Genomic DNA, 14544 nt, shown 5'->3' on the forward strand with positions numbered 1-14544 from the left:
TGTAGAATGCCTACACAGTGTCGATGTTCTATGAGTAACTGTTGCTGTTGTCATCTGTGGTGTTTCTTTTCTGTAAAGGAAACTGGCATCCTAGCCTAACGAGGTGAGTTCTAGGACCTATTTAGAGGACAGCTATCTTTCTGCGTCCATGGAGGACTGGTTTTCAGACCCTTCTTCCATACTAAAATCAAATCCCTTGTGTAAAATAATGTATCGCCTTAAGTTGTCTCCAGATTACTTATAATCCCTAACACAGTGCAAATGTGATATACAGGATTCTTCTGTATTGTTTAGGGAGCAGTGATAAGGGGGAAAGTCTGTATGTTTGGTGCAGGCACACTCTCCTTTGCTGATATTTTCTATCCACAGTTGGCTGAATCTATGGTTGTGGAACCAGTAATAAGATGGGCTGGCCATAGGAGGTAAAGCAGGAAAAGCCAGTCTGCCTCCTTTGAGAAGTCTCTGGTGCAGGTGGCTGTAGTTTCTACTTCCACACGAGTTAGAGGCAAGCTAGTGGCTAAAGGCCCTGAGCCAGGCTGTGCTTTCTTTAGTCTCCAGCTTGCTGTTGGGGCGCTTGGGCAAGGAAGTTGTCTGAACCTGGGTGGGCCTGGTGGCACAGGTAGCCCAGCAGCATGGGAAGATGAAGTGGGAGGATCACAAGTTCAAGGTCAGTTTGCACTACACAGTTCAAGAAACTTAGGGAGACTATATGTTAACATAAAAAGTAAAAGAGACGGGGGCTAGAGAAATTGCTTAGTGGTTAAGGTGCTTGCCTGCAAAGCCAAAATACTCCGGTTTGACTTCCCAGGACACACGTAAGCCAGATGTACGGGGTGGGGGTGCATGCATCTGGAGTTCGTTGGCAGTGGCTGGAGGCCCTGGCATGCCCATTCTCTCTCTCGCTGTCAGATAAACAAAATATATATTTTTTAAATTTTTTGTTTATTTTTATTTATTTATTTGAGAGTGAGAGAAAGAGAGAAAGAGGCAGATAGAGAGAGAGGAGAGTGGGCTGCAAATGAACTCCAGATGCGTGTGCCCCCTTGTACATCTGGCTAACGTGGGTCCTGGGGAATCGAGCCTTGAACTGGGGTCCTTAGGCTTCACAGGCAAGCGCTTAACCACTAAGCCATCTCTCCAGCTCTAAATAAAATATTTTAAGAGTAAAAAAGAGGACTGGAATGTAGCTTGTGGTAGAGCACATGCATAGCATGCACAAGGTCCTGGATCCAAGCCCTATTGCCTCACAAACAAAACAGCAAATCACACCTCTGAATTTTGCCTTCCTGACTATAAAATAGAGATTTCAAGACTGCTGGCCTGGGCCTGGGAAGATGCCTTGGCAGTTAAAGATGGTTGCTTACGAAGCCTCCTAGCCCAGGTTCAATTCCACAGCACCCATATAAAGCTATATGCAAAGTGGCTTATTCATCAGTTTCTTTGCAGCAGCAAGAGACCCTGTTGTACACACACACACACACACACACACACACACACACACACACACTATGTGCAAATAAGTAAATATTCTTTTGAAAATGAGTACTGGTTTCACAGGCTTGGTTTGAAGAAAATGTGATTGTGTTTAAAAATCTCCTCTTTGGATGTCTGCTTTGTTAAATAGCCAATAAAAGTTAGGGTCACTTGCTCAGCAGGCTCATCCAACACCTTCCAGGACTCCTGTCCCCTGCCCTTCCTTCTGCAATTTGATGGTGCATGCCCATCACCAGCTCTGGGACAATCTGTCATTGTGAACTGGCTTTGAGCTGGCTTCTGCTCCAGTTAGGCAGCCCTGGCCACAGATACTTCTCTGCACTTACAGATTTATCCACATGCTTAAAAAAGCCCAGGTACCAGGAGGCAACCCCTCTCCTACAATGCTTGACAGGTCCCGCTATTGGCCTGCTGCCAGCGTAGAGCCCAAAAGAATGAGCGACCTCATTTTGAAGGCCTGGCATGTCCTCATCAGGAGTCCCTTTTAGGTAACTCTCTTGTGATGGCCTTATAAGGTCGAAGTGTTTGTTTTCTGTTGCTTCTCAGGAGTGGATCTGCTTTCAGGAGGCCCGGACATCTGAAAAGAAGGATAATGGGGTGGCTTCCTTCACAGGCTCCATTAGAGACTATTCCCTGCCTTTTCTTAGCTGCTGGGATGGCTAATCATTCTTGTCTTATAAATGGCTCACTCCAGTGTCCGTCTCCATCTTCACACAGATGGACTCCTTTCTTACAAGGATACTTGTCCTTGGAGTTAGACCTTCCTTCACCTAGTCTGACCTCATAGTTACACATTACATCTGCAGAGACCTTGTATCCAAATAAGGTCACATTCTGTAGTTCCATCTGGACATGAACTTTGAGGAACACAGTTCAACCCATGACAGTAATTATTATACCCGTTTAACAGACGAGGAAGCTGAGCGTCAGAGGCAGAAGTCTCTTGCACAAATCTCACACAGTCTGTTGGAGATACCAAAGACTCCAGCTTAACTCACAGATGAACAGGAACAATAATAGGACCTTAGCAGCAAGATGGCCAGCAGCAGGTGGCTCCAGATCAAAGCTGCCTCTGAGGGTAAACAGGATGAAGCAGAGACCGGCTGAGCTGACTGCAGTGACCCCTTCCTTGTGGCCAGTTCTCGGACTGCCCTGCTCCCACTGTCAGTGTGACCCATGGGCTCCCAGCCACAGTGCTGTGCTCCAGGACCCCCCCCCCCCCAGCCAGGCAGGGTAGAGAGATGAACTGTAAGTGAGAGCAGGTAGGGCTGGGTCCTGCTGGCATCAAGGGAAGGGAGGGAGCACATTTCTTCAAGTGAAGCCCCACTGTCCTCAAGACTCCCCATGGTCCCCTGGTCATTATTCCTAAGGATGTCACACATGCCCTGCGTGGATGGAGAAACGCTCTGCATTCCTTCTCCCACAGAGGTTCCTTCCGGCCATTCAGAGTCATCAAGGCATGGACGGAAGCAGGTGGCCAGCCCTCAACTGTTCCCAGAGTCGGCAGCCTGAACCTTCCCAAGTGTGGTTTGTCCCGGGTCGATTCGGGAGAGCAGATCTGCGGATGAGGGGCAAGATCCCAAGTGTTTGCCCTGACTAGGATGCAGAGTCAGGTGCTCAGGGCATAGATCTTGATTTAAACTACAAGTGCACCTTGGTGACAAAGCTCAAAATTTTGTACAGACAATAACATGGATTAGATGTATAAGAAGGCCATCAGAAAATATGGGAAGGCCTGGATTGAATCTTTTTTTTTTTAATAATGATTTTTTCTTTTCTTTTTTAAAACAAATTTTATTTATTTATTTATTTCAGAGAGAGAATGGGCACACCAGGGCAGCCAGCCACTGCAGACAAACTCCAGATGCATGTGCCCCCTTGAGCATTTGGCTTACATGGCTCCTGGAGAATCGAACTGGGATCCTTTGACTTTGCAGGCAAACGCCTTAACCACTAAGCCATCTCTCTAGCTTTTTTTTTTTTAAACATTTATTTTATTTTATTTATTAGAGAGAAAGAGGGAGAGAGAGAGAAAATGGACATGCCAGAGCCTTCAACTGCTACAAACGAACTCCAGCCGCCTTATGCGTCTGGCTTATGTGGGCCCTGGGGAATTGAACCTGAGTCCTTAGGCTTTGCAGGCAAGTGCGTTAACCACTAACCCAACTCTCCAGCTCTTTTTTTTTTTTTTTTTTTTGAGACAGGTTCCCACTCGGTAAATCCAGTTCAGCCTGGAACTCACTCTGTAGCACAAGATGGTCTCAAAACTCACAGACATCCTCCTGCCTTAGGCTTCAGAGTGCTGAGATTACAAGTATGAGCTGCCACATCCAGCCTCTGTCTTATCATTGCTCTGTGGCTACCAGCATACCCATTCCTCCCTCTCCTTCATCAGGCCTGAGTCCCCGGCACCAGTCCTGATCCTGAGGCACCACCCAGTCCTGCTGGAGGAGCACTCTTCACTGACAGCTGGACTTTCCTAGAGTTCTCTTTTCCTGCCAGAGTCTGTTGGCTGGACAGTCTGGCTTGTTGGGTGGCTCTGTGCTTTTGAAGAAACAAGTGGGTGGCAATTTATAGTGATGCCTACATCTGCAGTCATGGGACAGTGGATGGAGGTCTGAACCTTTTACAGCCTTCTGCCAGTTTTCTTGCAATCAAAGATTCAATCACAGGACACCTTTACCTGCTGGAAGGTGGTAGGTCTGTTTGTTAAATGTCCTCAGACTCCATCAGCTATGCCTTTTAAATAACACCTCTGATAAATATCTTTTCCTCTCTGGAACTGCGAATGCTGCTTTGGGAAAGTAAATGTGTGCATTCACAACCCTGTCTCATCATCTCTTTCTTGGCCCCGCTTTAGTCCTCTTGCTGATCTTAGATCCTTGGGTCCTGCTGAGGACTAGAACTGGGTGCTAGGTGGAGGTTGGCATTTGGTCCTAGGTTTGGGATTAAGTAGAGATTTGTCAGTCTGTCTCAACCCCCAGCATTCACTTTAGACATTAATGGGAAATAGTGTGCTTTCGGTGATAGTAGACTAGATTCAACAAGCTCAAATTGCTATTTTTGAAACTTTACTCAAAGCATTTTACTGAAACAAAAGTTGACTTCAGTTTGATGAGCCCATGTGTGTTCCTGTGTGCTCATATGTGTGCATGGTGTAGGTGGATGGGGAGATTACAAAATTTATTTATCTGTGCTTTTAATTTGAATGGAGGCAGTGTCTCACTATATAGGCCACACTGACTTTGAATTCACTATATAAATTCGGGCTAGTCTTGAACTCTTGATCCTTCTTTCTTAATATCTAAGGTGCTGGGATTATGGGTATGTACTATTATGACCAGCCAAGGGCCATTATTTAGAATAATCAAGTTAGCCTCCAAGTTTTGCTCTTTACTTGGATGGTCAGGTCTTGGGAAGTTCCTCGCTGGAGCTTTCCTGGAACATTTTCTATCTGTGACATAGTCCATGAAGTTCTATGACATTTGGCTTCAGGGAGGAATTTGGCGACTCAGAGTATTTCACAACTTTTCTGGGAAAGGGCAGCTCATGAAAGGAAAGTGTCCGAGTCGTTTGTCTTCCATGGAGAAGGGAAGTTGTGCTGATACACAGTCGTGGAAAGTTGGTGTGTTCCTACACTGAGATGCACACAGCAAGAACGTGGAACTGCATGGAAAAAGGAACAGTTGGAGACACCCATCTGCTCTTCCTAACTAAGGCATGGCTTCACTATCAGACACATGGGTGGAAAACCGAGATCAGTACGTCTTGCTAAACCCACCAAGTAGGCACCCCCTACGCACACTTTAAAATGTGTGTGAGCATGAGCCCCGCGGCGCGTGGACCTAGGACTTTGTCGCTCGCTGCTGTGTGTGCTGGGGTAGCTGGCTAGCAAGCGAACTCCCGGGGACTCTCCTGTCCCCACCTCCCATCTTGCTGTAGGGGTGCTGGGATTCCAGGTCTGTACTACCATGTCCGGCTTTATGTGGGTTCTGAGGTTCTTACTCAGAGGTTTCATGTTTGCAACAGTTAAACCCTCCTACTTTGACCTTTGTTCAGTGTACTTGTCTTCAAAGCTTAAATTTGCCAGGTCAGCCTGGGCTCGAGTGAGACCCTACCTCGAAAAACCAAAAAAAAAAAAAAAAAAAAAAAGCTTAAATTTATACTTATTAATACATTTTTTATTCAATTATATTTTCTTATTATGAAAGTAACATGTTTCATAATAAAGCACAAATCATAGGTGCACACCACCTTTTCATCATACCTTCAGTAAGTGAGCTTCCCTTGTTCTCTGGGGTTAACCATAGGGAATCCATTGATGTGATTCTTTCAAACGTATACAAAGGATGTCCATAACTTTTAGACAGTGAAGTAAGTTATCTCATCCAGGTACCCAATGGGCCATAATAGGCACTGTATTTCCTTCTGTTTTTGCTTTCCTCTCTCTACCTCTCCCCCAACCCCCTGTGTGTGTGTGTGTGTGTGTGTGTGTGTGTGTGTGTCTTTCTTTCTCTCTGAGTCCCAGGAAGCAAAAAAAAAAAAAAAATTGCGGGGCAAGATAGCACACACCTTTAATCCCAGCATGTGGTAGGCAGAGATAGGAGGATCACTGTGAGTTCAAGGCCACCCTGATATTACATAGTAAATTCCAGATCAGCCTACACTAGAGTGAGACCCTACCTTGGAAAAAAACAAAACAAAACAAAACATTTTTTTATTTATTTGAGAGAGAGAGACCCCGAAAGAAGCAGAAACAGAGTGAAAGTGGGTGTGCCAGGCTTTCCTGCCACTGCAATGCAATGAACGCCAGACTCATGTGCCATTTTTGTGCATCTGGCTTCATGTGGGCACTGGGGAATGGAACCCAAGCCATCAGGCTTTGAAAGTAGGTACCTTTAACTGCTTAGCCATGTCTCCAGCCCAGGGTCTTACTACTTTTAAAGCCAGCTAGCCTCTGTGGAGCTCCCCGACTCCACCACACCCATACGTACCCTCGCATTAAGGCACTGGTTTGGCGACCATCATAAAAGGGAGGGTTGCACTTAGCAGAGGGAAATCCTTCCATGAAAGTGATGACATTTAGCTGAGAGGCAGGTCTCAGACAGAAGGTATTCCTGCTGGGGCCGCTTGTGGAAGTGTTTGTGGTCCACATTCTCCGCATTGGAGCTGCCATTGCTTACTGCCGGCTTGTTTTCTGTCTCTTCAGTGCCTATGCTCACTTTACCTTTGCTCAAGGTTAGTAGTTGGTGCAGAATTACAGAAGGACAGAGATCAGGAAAAGTGAATTTTATGGGTTTTCCTTATTGGGTCATCTCATCTTGTAGTCCGGAGAACTGAGACCTAGAAAAGCAACAGCAGCAGGCTGAGAGGTCCGTGGCAGGCTGTTGCTGACATTACAGATACTTTTAAAACCTTCCTTTGCCTCCTCTTGTAGGTTGGCATACTTCCCGTGACTCTTCTCTCCTGAACTGCCCAGTGGCCCGCAGACAAGAGCCCTGCCAGATAGGTTAGAATGTAGGTTTTCGCCGGGGCTCTGCTCCTGACCAGCAGTGTCCGTGGAGGGTTGGCCACTGTGGGCTTGCTGTCTTCCGCCCTGCAGAGGGAAAGATCCCCACTGAATGGAGGGTTATCTAGAAGGCATGTAAGGGTAGATAACATCTACCTGGCACAGGTAGGAATAAATGCTTGTGGAATGATGAGGTATTGACTGTCTCCAAAACTACCTGCTGGGTCCTTATAAGTTATACCTTGCTTCGTAGCCAGCCAGCAGGCCCAAAGGTCAAAATGACTTAATTTCTCCTAGCAGAGGTCTCCTCAAACGGACCTGAAGATCTGTTTTTAAAACTAGAACTAAACTGGCAGTACACATTTTTAAAACTGATTTTGTGTGTGTGTGGTGTATGCATGTGTGTGTGCAGATTAGCATCCCTGTGTTCCCGTGTGTGGAAGCCAGAGGAAAATATCAGGTAACCTCCTCAATCATTCTTCAGACAGGTTCTCTCACTGAAACTGGGTCTGTTTAGACTAGCAGACTGGGAACTTGCAGTGATCCTCCTGCCTCTGCCCTTCCCAGCAGTGGAGTCAGGCATGCTCAGCCATGCCCGGCTTTACATGGCTGCTGGGGTGGGGGCCAGGGATGGTGGTGGTCCTGCTTGGGGTCTCATGCTTGTGCAGCAGCTGCTCTTACCCACTGAGCCATCTTCCTAGCCCTCAAATTTATTTATTTTTTTTAAACTTAAAAGACCCACCTCCCAGATTCAGAGCCTGTACTATGGCTGGTAGAACAGTCACTAGGGGCCAACCCCTGGATTTCTCTCTGACCGGCTTGCTGTCCAGAAAACTCCAGATGACGCTGGAGCTCGGGATGCTTCTTCAGTCTAATCTGGCTTGCTCATCTCACTTCTCCCTCTGCCTCTGAGTATAAACCTTTACCCCGGAGCCCCTAAGGGGGCTTTTGTAACAGGCTGTTTTTCTAAGCCCTACCCACATTTTGTAGTTAGGCAATGTGCATGCATTGTATGAACACATGTATGTGCATGTCTATGTATGTGTACCCACAAATACATGCTCTTGAGCATGTATGTGTAAGAGTATGTATCATTTTGGTGGGGTGGCCTGAGCAACAGGACACGTATTGTTTCATGGGCCTGAGGGCGCAAGTATAGGCAGGGTGTTCTTTGAGTGTGTTCCTTCTGAAGGTGGAGGGTAGCCTGTGTTCTAGATCCCTCTTCCTGGCTGATGAGTAATTGTCTCTCTCTGTGTCTGATTTTCCTCTGGCTATAAAGACACTAGTCCCATTCCATTAGGATTCACTTTTATGGCCTCACTTAAATTTGATTACTCTGTAAAGACTGTAACTATTATGATTGCCATTGCAGTAGTAGTTGTAGTTGTAATAGTCATGATACTATTATATTTGTCATAATAGTATTATTGTAATAGTCATAATAATAAAGACTCTTGTCTCAAAAGATAGTCATACTCCAAGCTTCTGAGAATTAAGGTTTCAGCAGCATATAAACTTGTGGAGAGAACACAACTTAATTCATAAATACACATTTGTTCATGCATGTGGTGTGAATATGTGCATAGTGACCCTGGATTCTAACTTGAAAAATTGCACTTTAGGGGCACACCTATTTTTGTCTTTGGTGAACAAGCAGATTTAAAACAACCCCCCCTCCCCCCCTCCCCGCTCACACACAGATCTCCACTGGCAAGAGAGGGTGACAGGGTGGGTATGACTATGTCTTGGGTGTTGGGTACCATCCTTGCCTCACAATGAGCTGAAAGTCCTGTTCCGGTTCCTCAGCTTTTTGGCTGTTTTTTGTTTTTGTTTTTGTTTTTTCGAGGTAGGGTCTCAGTCTATAGCTCAGGCTGACCTGTAATTCACTATGTAGTCTCAGGGTGGCTTCGGACTCTCGACAATCCTCCTACTCTGTCTCCCAAATGCTGGGATTAAAGGCGTGTGCCACCATGCCCAGCTGGCTTGTTTATTTTATTTTATTTTTACTTTTTTGAGAGGGGGTTTTGCTATGTCACCCAGGCAGGCCCTGCACTCCTGGGATCAAGGAGTCCTGCCCAGGCTCAGCCTCCTGTGTAGCAGGGACTACAGGAATGTGTCACTGTGGCCAGTGCAGGTTCCTCATGCTAAATCAAAACAGTGTGGTCCTTTGGCATGTGATTTCTCCACCTGATCTGACTTTGAACTGCTAAGAAGCATCTTGAAATTCCTATGCCTGTTAATAACATTCCAATTATTCCTAAGGGCCACATACAATCAGAGTTCCCAGAGAGCTCCTTAGTGACTTGGTATCACAAAGCCAGGCGTTGAAAAATCCCCCAGATATGTCCAAATAAATTTCATCACATGAAAAATATTATTTAGATGTTGTAAATATTTGGAGAGAAGACTTTAACTTCCCTTTCAAAGGAAGCCCCCCGCTCCTGCCTGGGCTCCATCAACTTTAGTTATTTCTTCCTGACCCTTATGTGCACTCAGGAGGGTTCCAGGGACCTACGTTGCTGACCAACTTACAGGCCATAGAGGAACTCTGCTGCCGTCTTATGTGCTGATGTCTCCATGTCACCAGAGTAAACTGCTCCCAAATTGACTTTGGGTCAGCTGGCCCTGTAGGACCATGCAGTGTTTGTGGTTCTTTCCCCACTCAGTTTACTGGTTCTTTCTGTCTCCTTAGAGCTCACTGAAGAAAGTTTGCATGCCATGGCATTGACTTGGCCTAGAATTCTGATTGACTTTCTAGTCTTCCAGAGCCCAAGTTATGTCCTGAATTTTCAGGTCAACCTGGAGTTCCAGAGAATGAGTGAGTGGGACCTGGGGACAAGACTGGGAGGCAGTGGCTGTCCCCAGGCAGCATTGATAAACTCTTAACACTGTGAGACTTAGTGTACTTCTGGGGTCTGATTCTGGAGGAACAAGTCAGTGAATGAGCCACATGAATAGCCCTTATTTATGTCTCTACCCAAAGCGAAGGTTGATCTGGCTTTTGGGGAGCCAGAGACTGACTGTTGGTGAGTTGTGAGATGGAACCACCTCACCATGAGACTCCTTGAGGTGACAGCCTTCATTCCCGTCCTCAGTTCATCTGTGCTCTTCAGCCTGGGCTGTCATGTACAGGGACAGGAAAGACAGCTCAGTATATAGGGTGCTTGCTGCTCAAACTGGAGCACCTGGCTGAATTTGACCCGCAGATCCCATGTATAGAGCTGGAAGCTCTGGTGGACTTCTGTAACCCCAGCATGCTGACACTGACTGTGAGCGGGAGGTGGAGACAGGAGTTTCCCATAGGTGAGCACAGCCAGGAGCAGCGCACTGAGACTCCGGAGCTGGACGCTCTCCCTCCGTGAAGTAGGCAGGGCCCAACCTGAGCTGTCCTCAGACCACCACACGTGGGCTGTGGCAGACACATGCATACAAACAAACAAGGGAATAATTACAATTTTAAAGCGTAAAATACACTGTGCAACAAGACCATCATAATAAGAGGAAAAGATTATGACAACACATTAGAGACTGATTGAGAGGGGGGAGGGGATATGATGGAGAATGGAGGTTCAAAGGGGAAAGTGGGGGGAGGGAGGACATTACCATGCGATACTGTTTACAATCATGGAAGTTGTTAATAAAAAAAATTAAATACATTTTTTAAAAAAGTGAGCGTTTTCCAGGAAAGAACACAAGGAGACAACAGGTTTTAGCTTTCAGGTAGAAAAAATGTAATCAGGACCTGTGTGATACCCTGGCTTCAATTCCCAGTATCCTCCTCCCCCAAAATTAATGTTAAACAAAATTTAATCAGTTTTTCAAGACCAGAAAAAAAAAAAAAAAACACTGTGCAAATCTCAGTTCAGTTACTTGGGAGGCTGAGGCAAGACAATCACACAGCCTGGGTAATTTAGTGAGACCCTATCTTGAAACTTAAAATAGGGCTGTAGAGATGGCTTAGTGATTAAGGCACAAGCCTGCAAAGCCAAAGGACCCAGATTCTATTCTTTAGTACCATGTAAAGCCAGATGGACAAGGTGGTTTATAGATCTGGAGTTCACCTGCAGTGGCTACAGGCCCTGCTTCGCTCTGTCTGTCTCTCTATCTATCTATCTATCTATCTATCTATCTATCTATCTATCTATCTATCTACCTACCTACCTACCTACCTACCTACCTACCTACCAACCAACCTCTTTCTCTCAAATAAATAATTTTTTAAAAAAATTTAAAAGAAAAAAAATTTAAAATAAATGAACAGCTAAAATAAGAAAATGAAAGAGCTGGGATAGTGGCAAAGCACTTATTTAGCCATGTACAAGGCCCAGGGTTTAATTCCTAAGCACCACAAAAATAAATAAAAAATTAAAAATTGTATAGTGACCATTAAATAACATGAAAAATGCTTGTGAGGTAATGTGGAGCAGAAAACAAAAAAGTTGACCACCACACTGCAGCATCGAGCTTCAACTATGGTAAATATGCACTTCCAGAAAGACGACAAGGGAATGCACCAAGATTCTGCTTTTCTTTATAAAACTGCTCTGAAGTGTAGCTGTCCCTCGGCAATCTCTTAGATCTTTTTTATAGCCGCAATACCACTGGGATATCATTTCCCTGCTTGTCGCAAGGTCCTTCTCTGACTGTCAAAGAAGTGGTAACTGGGGTCACTCATGTCCACACCTTCGAGCACCCTCCCGCCCACCCCAGAGCATGACAGAGGGCACTAGAGCCGCCTCTGGCAGGAAAGCCACTGCCCGCCCCCCCACTCCCCAAGTCCTGTCGGCTAACTAGGGAGGAGCCAGGCCTCTGAAGAGGGCTAAAGTCCTTCTCAGTGTGAATGGCCTTTTAGGAAACGGAGGGAGGGCCCCAGTGACATCACAGTCTCCAGCCTGGAGGCTCTGAAGGAATTTGTCTCAGTGGAGCCAGTGTGTGCTGGAATCTGTCTGGAGAAAGAGGCATTTCTGACTGGGGACTTCGAGGTGCATACTCTGGGCTTTTGCTCTGGGCAGGGTAAGCCAGGTCTGCTGACCTATTTTATGGCCCTTTCTATCCGATCTGAGAGGAGAAAGTTGTCTTGTGGAGGCCAGCTTCTGTAGAGGGAGGGAATTAGGGTCTGTACTGCAATGCCTGTCCTGCTAGAGAATGGGCAGCTGAGCTCATATTGGTGAATTGCTGCTTTTTTTATTTTAATTTTTCTTGCAAATCTCATAAAGCTCCCAATGTTATGCTTAAAGTCAAAGGAAGCTTCACAGTACACAGACAGGGGAGAGCTACCAAAATCCTCTCTGGAGGAAAATGCTTTTAAAGGACGGGCACACAAGCCAGTGAGAATTTGCGTGCTCTGTTCCAGAACAGAATTGGAGTCCGGACTCAGCGGCTCTGTTGGCTAGTTCTCCTCTTGGACTGCTTTGTGGGTATGGGGAGTGTGGGAGTCCTGGTGGTCCATGGAGATGGCAGGAGATCCTCTGCAGCTACGCCCCCAAGCACAGCCTCCTCCCTGTGTGCCCAAAGGGTTAATCTCTCCCTCACCTGGCACAGTTCTCTCTGGGCTCTGCTTCAACACAGTGGGTTCCGCTGGATCTGCTTGACATGTCCTTGCCATCGTTGCTCAGCCAGGCATAAGCCCAAAGATCCTGAACTATTCAGAAGCAAGGGAGCTAGGTGTGGTGGTGCAAGCCTTTAATCCCAGCTCTCATGAGGCTGAGGTAGGAGGATCGCGCCTGAGGCTGCATAGTGAATTCCAGGCCAGCCTGGGCTAGAGTGAGACCCTCCCTCACATAAAAACCAAGAACAAAACAGAACACCAACAACACAAAGGGAGATACGGCAGCTGGAAAGCACTGAAATAGACTGGTGTTTGCTTTCCACATAATCTGTTATTTTAGAAATTTCAGGATGCCGGGGTCAGAGTTTGTGATGTGGCCCTGATCTTAGGGTGGGGACTTCCCTGCAAAGTAGCCTTAATGAGAAGTCTCTTAGTGGGAAAAGCACCCCCCCCCCCCGTGACTCCTTGGTAACTTCTGTGTGTCTCACGTTGTGTTTCCAAAGGAGAGAGAGAAACACGTTGGCCCAGCCTAGTGGCACACACCTGGAATCCCAGCACTTGAGATACTGAGGTGGGAGGATAGCGAGTTTGAGGCCAGACTAGGCTACAAAGTGAGAGTCCGTCTCCAAAAAGGAAAAGAAAGAAAAAAAGGCAGGGTGCAGAGGAAGAAACAACCCTTTCACCAAAGGCAAGGCAACAATTTCCTTCCTTGCCTCCCTCCCCGTTCCTCACCCCACCACATACACACCAGCTTCAGTTTCTTTCACAGAAAGCCCAAGCTGTAAACGCGTTAATCAAACAACAGCACCTTAACATTTTCCAGATGTACAACCTGACAAATGTGTTGCTGGTTTTCCTGCCAGGGCTGAGGATGGGAGGGGCATTACCAGGGCAGTCAGGCTGTGGTGCTGGGGAGACTGCCTTGGCTTAAAAGTTGATGGCTTTCCTTTATGGGAACATGAGCCCATACACAGGTGACTTTGTTCCCTATGTTCTAGAATGTGTGTGTGTACATATAGATGTATGTATGTGTGTGTGTGTGTGTGTGTGTGTATATAAAATATACATATATATATGTGTGTGTATATATATATGTATGTATATGCGTGTGCATACACACACATACACACACATACACATAATCTTGGAGCTGTAGCAGAGGCTTGAGCCAGTGGGTCACTGCTGTGACCAAGCTCACCCACAAAGCCTCTCAGAAAAAAAAAAAAAAAAAAAGCCTGGGTGTCTTGAGCAGGAGAGGAGCTCCTGGCCACCAAAGGGTTGGGTTCTCTTTTCAAAACTGCCCTGGTCACATTGATTTGTGATGGCTTCATAGTAGGAGGTTCCAAGGAGGGACACTCAGGCATTGTTAGTGTTAGCCCCTTTCAGGGGTCACAGCAATGACCTGAGCCCTGGGTAGTCTAAATTTAACTTGCAAGGACCACTCAGGAAGGCTTGGGTCTGCAAGTCTGGCAGCCTGACTTCCTTAAAGCAGGAGGGGGTGTGGGGGTGCGCATCTGACCCCTGTCTCTAGTGTTTTGGTGCCTGGTTTCCCACAATTAACACAGGCCCTTAGTTCTGCAGGCCGGAAGCAGCTCTGTTGGGGCGGGGGCGGGGGTTGGAAGAGGAAAAGGCTGCCTAGGTCTGGAATGTGGCCCAGGTTGTAGCCTTTTCTCCTGCACTTCCCCCAAGCAAAATTAACTGAGGAAGCTAGCATTCCTGTTCTGTGGCTTCTAGGGAGGATGGGCCAGCCACTTGGTACCCGCCCATGCTCCAGTCTGCTACCTTCACCAGGAAGGCCTGAGGAGCTACTAGTCACCTGCTAGGGACCCTCCATGGGCTCTGCTGTGCAGCCCACACACACCCTTCATGCTGTGGAAGAAGAGAGCCAATCCTTCTTTCCTGTGGTGGTTGCTATAGCACCGTTGATTGCTCTTTTATGTGAATGGATAATCCCTCCCTTCCAGGCTGTCAGCTCCTGGTTTGGGAAGTGGGC

The 14544-nt window shown here is 46.7% G+C and overlaps 1 protein-coding gene across 10 annotated transcripts in view; it reads left to right on the plus strand.

The window, feature by feature from the left end:
• Palm2akap2 (PALM2 and AKAP2 fusion) overlaps positions 1-14544 on the plus strand; it is a 544596-nt gene that overhangs the window by 480912 nt on the left and 49140 nt on the right. Inside the window, exon 1 of one of the 10 annotated variants that reach the window (XM_004656994.2) lies at positions 11913-12016. The exons of 7 other annotated variants lie outside the window; for them this stretch is intronic. The gene's annotated coding sequence lies outside the window, so the exon portion shown is untranslated. Of the gene's footprint in view, positions 1-11912; positions 12026-14544 lie in introns of those variants that run through there. 2 more of the 10 variants (XM_045153752.1, XM_045153753.1) reach the window with 2 other exon arrangements.

The sequence above is a fragment of the Jaculus jaculus genome, chromosome 1 (genome assembly GCF_020740685.1).
Source record: "Jaculus jaculus isolate mJacJac1 chromosome 1, mJacJac1.mat.Y.cur, whole genome shotgun sequence".
Classification (NCBI taxonomy): domain Eukaryota; kingdom Metazoa; phylum Chordata; class Mammalia; order Rodentia; family Dipodidae; genus Jaculus; species Jaculus jaculus.